Here is a 6,105-nt window from a genome sequence, read left to right as displayed (position 1 = left end):
GGCCATTATTTCAATACCACAGCCGTTGTTTTAAAATAACAGCAAATATTTGCCATTAAATGATGGCCATCCACTCAATTACAACATTATGTGAACAGAGCCTTTCTGTGTTTTTTAATCCACTCCTGGTTTTGGTTGCTATACAGCCTCACAAATACAGCCTCAAATATACATAGTGTGAACCCAGCCTAAGGGTGCGTTCACACGTACAGTAACTCTGGGCCATCAAATCTGCTGCAGATCTTGTATGTGTGAACGCACCCTAAAGGGGAACTCTCAGCTGGTTATACGTATTTAACCTGCTGATATGTCCCTATTGCAAAGGAGATGCCAAGGTATGTCTCTTATCTTCCTCCTCGGTGCCATTCCGGTGCAGTTAGTCTTGTGCTCCATGGTCTGTGAGACCGCTAGAAGTACTATCCATAGTGGCCCATCTCAATTCAGCCTGCTCCATTCATTATCATTAGAAAGTAGCGGGCCTGCTGTGGGCGGATCAGCACTATGGGGAGAGGGCAGTGCTCCTAATAACTAGAGATGAGCGAACCTGGAGCATGCTCGAGTCGATCCGAACATGAACTTTCGGCATTTGATTAGCGGTGGCTGCTGAAGTTGGATAAAGCCCTAAGGCTATGAGGAAAACATGGATATAGTCATTGGCTGTATCCATGTTTTCCAGACAACCTTAGAGCTTTATCTAACTTCAGCAGCCCCGGCTAATCAAATACCAAACGTTTGGGTTCGGATCGACTCAAACCCGAACCCGGTTTGCTCATCTCTACTAATGATCTCACGGGATCGTGTAGCAAAGACTAACTGCACCAGAACAGTGCCAAAGAGGAAGGTAAGACACATACCTTCCTCCTCAGCGTCCTTTGTCTAACCTGCTGATAGTTTCCCTTTAACCTCATCCAACGCATCTACTGGGCCAATAATGGCAATCAAAACTTTCTTCCCCATCATCAGTGTCCTCACAAATGCTGTTCTCAATGAATGGACCCAAATTCTCACAGACACCTCGAAAACCCTTGTAGAAGAGTGGGATACAACTTGATGGTGAATGAAACCTGTTATCAATTTCATGCTGTCCAAACCAAGAGTCATTGCGGTGATCCTCAGCAGATTCCGCCAGACCTGCCACCCCTGGTTGACAGCTCTTTCCCTAAACAAGCCTCAATCTATCAAACAAGTCTGCTGGGACAGTTGGAAATCACTGGGCAGGATTAAAATGATATGACATGGAGAGAAAGGAGCGGCTGCACATCCCACCTATGGCTGATACTAATGTCGTTAGGCTATTTTTAAAAACCAACGCCAGGATGTTGGTATAAAATTTGATCAAACCATATTGCCCCATGTACCGTTCTCTCCTGGTTCACACAGGTCCCTACGGTAACTCCACACTGTGTCGGTCAGCGACCGCTAACCCCGCAAAGCGTGCACATGCAGGGAAGGGAGGCCATGGAATGGCCCTACAACCCCAATGTCACAGGACCAGACCCAAAATACCCCACCAGAACCCGGCCAGCACCACCAGCGGAGAAGGCTGCCCCCAAACAACAACAAGTATGAATATGGTATTGCACTCACCACCACTGCTGCAGACAGAATGGGAAAGACCTGAGGTACTGACATGTGAGCACAGGCGTTGGTTTTTAAAAATAGCCTGGCGGCATTAGTATCAGCCATAGGTGGGATGTGCAGCCACTCCTTTCTCTCCATGTCGTAGGATTAAAATGATGACAGCTTCTATAATGCCCATGGTTGAAATGGGGTGTCCAAAAACTCAATGGTGTAATGTATCGGGATTGGTAAACGTTTAGCTATATCTTTCATTCCTTATTCTCTATACAGGGTTCCCAAAGGTTGTTGGTTTTCATTTGAAATGTCCATGGTCAGATGGGTTCCTGCTGTGAATAGACATAAAGATATAAGGGCACCATCTTTAGCAACCTAGCCAAGCATCATCTTCTTTTTTTTTGCACTGAACCTGGAAGCACTGCAATACCAGGCAAATACCTGAAGAGGACAGAGCAAGCTCGTTTTCCATCTCCCTGTTCTAAAATATATATAGTCCCCAGATAGGGGACGTATCAGATATTAAACTGATAAGAACAAATTCTACACTCGATCTTAGCCAAAAGGCCGAGAAGCAATGAGCCCCTGCATCTTCATACAGTCCTAAACGTGGCTTTGTGTTCCCACTACATCCAACAACAGTGACCCACACGTGCTGCTTTCGGAGTGATTCTCGCGGAAAATTCCCTGCGGAATCCGCTTCCCTCTCCGCCGGCTCAATAGACTCCATTCTGTGGTTGGGCGGAATCTGCTGTCTTCCTGAAGAATTGACATTTAGTTTCTTTGGGCGGACAACGGAATCCACCCAAACATATAATGGAGCCAATATGACGGGCAGAACTTTAAGTAGGAGCGCGGGGGAGTGAGCGGCAGATTGCGCACAGAGTTTTCCGCGAGAGTTATTCCATGTGCATATACCCTACTAGTGTAGTGTCCTCCATGAGTCCTCCTCCGTACCAAGACCATCAAGAAGACCCTCTGCTCAGAATGTACAATACAGAACCTCTCAGCTTCTATAAAAGAACAGGACACTACTTTAGTACACCTTCTTGCTTGGTGCTGAGAGGTTGAGGAGCTTCTTAGTAACAAGGTAGTATATTTGCTGTGTCCGAGCAATAGCAAATACAAAAAGATAAAGGGGCTTCTAAGTTTTTGCTGAGCGTGCGCAAGGTTTCTAGGCAGTACTTTGAACCATGGCTCTGTCTACTTTCTTGGATGCATTTCTTCCCCTTGTGTGTCTGTATCCTCCTAAATTACCCAGCACTGGGAACCATCTCCCACAACTGCTTCTGGTTTCATGCACGGAGCCCCCTGCTCTGTTGTTTGCAATAATTGGGAGCAGAAACTTGTGAATGACTACAGTGTTGTGTTTGGCATCTTCTATCTGTTACATAAGTTACCCATTGTTTTCTTCCTGAGCTTAACACTCTATGCTGTTGTCTCCTCAGATGTTAGATTTTCTGTATAATAAGAAAAATACCATTTCCGAGGGAGTCTATTGGCTGTCCATGTTCTCCTGGCAGATCAAATGCCAAACTTTGCCAAAAAGTTTTACAAGTCCACTCAACACTAGTCCTAAGATATGGAATAAAGTGCTCTACTATGTTATCTCTTACTTCATTATCTGAGGTATGCTTACATGCATTTGACCTCCGTATGACCATGGACCTCTATGGGTAAGAGTAAAATGTGATATGAGCAGAGCGTTAATTTGTTGGTGGTTCTTTGTCCTTGTCCTTTAACCTGTGCAATGAAAAGGGGTTGAGCTGCCCTCATTTACATTGTTGACAGGTTGGCACCCTTAGTTAGTTACAACCCATGGTGCACTGCAGCAGTGCAGATCACACTTGCATAGGCAGTGCCGACTGGAAATGGTCAGAACTTGGGAGCGGTGATCCTAGCACATGCACAGTAGCTCCCATCCCTGATATGACAGTGCCTCTGATTCCTGCTGACTCTGGGGCAGGTGATGGAACTGAGAATGAGTAACTGCAGTGACACTTTGCCATCCCAATGCTGCTGTGAGATGCCAATCAATTTAGAACATCCTGTCCTCCCTTAGCAGGAAGTGAGAATGGGGCACTACACGGCAGAGAACCAAACAAAAGGGAAACCCCCTTTAATGGTGTGTTCACACGTACAGGATCTGCAGCAGATTTGATGGCACAGATTTGAAGCTGCAGATATGCTTTGAATCAGGCAACTTCAAATCTGCGCCATCAAATGTGCTGCAGATCCTGTATGTGTGAACTCCCCCTAAAGCTATATACTGTATTTTTTAGGCATTTAGAAGGTTGGGTTCCAGGGTCCTTTAGTGTTCTTGAAGGGAAGTGGCTCATTCAAGTTTGGTCCCATTTTACTCGAGAACCTGAAAAGGCATCTGGTCTCCATATAGTTCTCAATGTAAGTGAATGAAGATATGAAGAACATAGGACTTTCAGGTGCTACTCGACACGTCTACTGAACAAGGCCTAATTGAGCTAACCTTGAAAAATCTTAAAGGGGTTATCCAGCGCTACAAAAACATGGCCACTTTTCCCCCTACTGTTGTCTCCAGTTCAGGTGTGGTTTGCAATTAAGCTCCATTTACTTCAATGGAACTGAGTTTCAAAACCCCACCCAAACTGGAGACAACAGTAGGGGGAAAGTGGCCATGTTTTTGTAGCGCTGGATAACCCCTTTAAGTTCGTCTAGACCTTAACGCTTGGCATTTGATAACCTGTGGCTGAAAAAGTTGAATGCAACCCTAAGGCTGTCTTGAAAACCAGGCTGTTTTCCAGGACTCCCTAGGGAACTGCAGCCAACTTTCTTAGCCACCAGTAATCAAATGGTGAGCATTCGGGTTCAGATGAACCCAAGAGTGCTCAAGGTTGGCTCATCTCTAGTTCCCAATCCTCCGTGTATGCCACTGGTTAGGTACTGACAACTCTTTGCACAATTTTCATAACTTTAAGGCTTCCTTCCTAATAAATTTGGCAAACATCACCTCCCCTTGGAAACCTCACCTAGTTTTTCCGTTACTTTATAAAACTGGATACAAATTTTTTATCAAAAATGTTATCATTTACAACTCTAAAATCTGGTGTAAACTGCCTAGTATGTGTTGACCATTCAGCTTCACCTTAAAAGACCCTATGGATCAGAGCCAGGAAGAGCCGTACATGAGCAAAACTCACTGTAGAAGGCATGTCGAGGAGACCTCCTCAGAAGACTGCTGGAGTAAACACAGTGCTGGTTTCTTTCCCGTTTTCCCCCGTCACTAGATGTTTATGCTACGGTGGGCACTGAAGGTGACAGTAAGATCTGCCTCCGTCTATATCTGATTCTACAATCCCTTGTACAGTTCCCTACAGGAGAAAAATCCAAGACACATGTCGATGAAGGAAACCAAATGCTTTGTATCTGCCATCGGCTTCTCCATTGCACTGTTTCCGTAGATAAAAGGTGTTAATTTGTCGCAGGTGTCACATGACAGGAAGCTGCCTGTGATCCGCTAGACCCGACTTGCTACAACACTCCTTGAAGCCTCAAGGTTCAACTTTACTCAGAGTCTTTTTGGGATTTTGCCACGATACTTTTTTTTTTTTTTTATGTTTTTTTTTTTTCTGCCAAAATTGAAATGCGAAGCACAAGAACACATCTGCTTTGATATTTCAGTAAGTAAATTTTTTTTTCTGTTCATTAAAAGAAAAGGGATTAAAAAAAAAACACACAACAATAGTCATAAAGTGAAAGAGGAAACCGCAGGATGGAAGAAGTAAATTAATCACACAATGTCTAAAGACGGGAGAAGAACAGAACAAAGAATATTAAGGAATAAATAACAAGTACTAAGAAATATTTTCCTCTCTTAATTTAAATGGGGGGAAAAAATGGAACAAAATAGGAACTAAAAATGGGATCCAGATTGTGGAACCAATATCTGTGTGTGGGGAAAGGTCTAATGTCACAACTAGTAAATCCACAGAGATCACAGCGCTGGAAACAGTAGAGTCCTCCCTTGTAAAGTCTCTTCATAAGGACAAAGGTCGCTTGGCCTCCTGCGACAGGGATGAGAATCTCCGACTTCTAATAACTTCATGAACCAGTGCTAGTATAACTGAATAGCCACTAGATTAGAGCCCGCAGTCCTTTTTACAATTGGATCTTTGCTGTATAGATCCATGACCCTGGAGTGCAACATAAAATCCACATTACATGGGAATATCCAGTGATTGGAGTGACTTAGAGGGAGACTAGGAGACCAATGCTTGACTAGCTGGGGCCAGGATTTTACAAAACGCTCATTTACCCGATAACTGGCTCATGTAAAAGGGCCATCGATCAGCGAGCAAACGTCGGGTAATTGGATCTTTTGTGCAGCCTGTAAAACCTTAGTTATTGGCCGCACATGTCTCTGAACAGAGGATCTGCGGACGATAACAATTCATTTAAACGACCACATGAACAAAACAGCTATCATACGTACTGTCCAGCCACCCGATATATTGTGCCATGTAAAGGCTTCTCCCCAGCAGCATACAAATGGTA

At 44.3% G+C, this 6,105-nt stretch overlaps 1 non-coding gene across 1 annotated transcript; it reads right to left on the bottom strand.

The window, feature by feature from the left end:
- Positions 1-1,971: 1,971 nt before the first annotated feature.
- LOC138797955 (U2 spliceosomal RNA) lies at positions 1,972-2,154 on the bottom strand. The gene has a single exon (XR_011364042.1). It is a non-coding gene; the product is annotated as a U2 spliceosomal RNA (small nuclear RNA).
- Positions 2,155-6,105: the final 3,951 nt, after the last annotated feature.

Source organism: Dendropsophus ebraccatus, chromosome 7, assembly GCF_027789765.1.
Source record: "Dendropsophus ebraccatus isolate aDenEbr1 chromosome 7, aDenEbr1.pat, whole genome shotgun sequence".
Taxonomy (NCBI): domain Eukaryota; kingdom Metazoa; phylum Chordata; class Amphibia; order Anura; family Hylidae; genus Dendropsophus; species Dendropsophus ebraccatus.
This window is presented reverse-complemented; position numbering and strand designations above follow the sequence as displayed.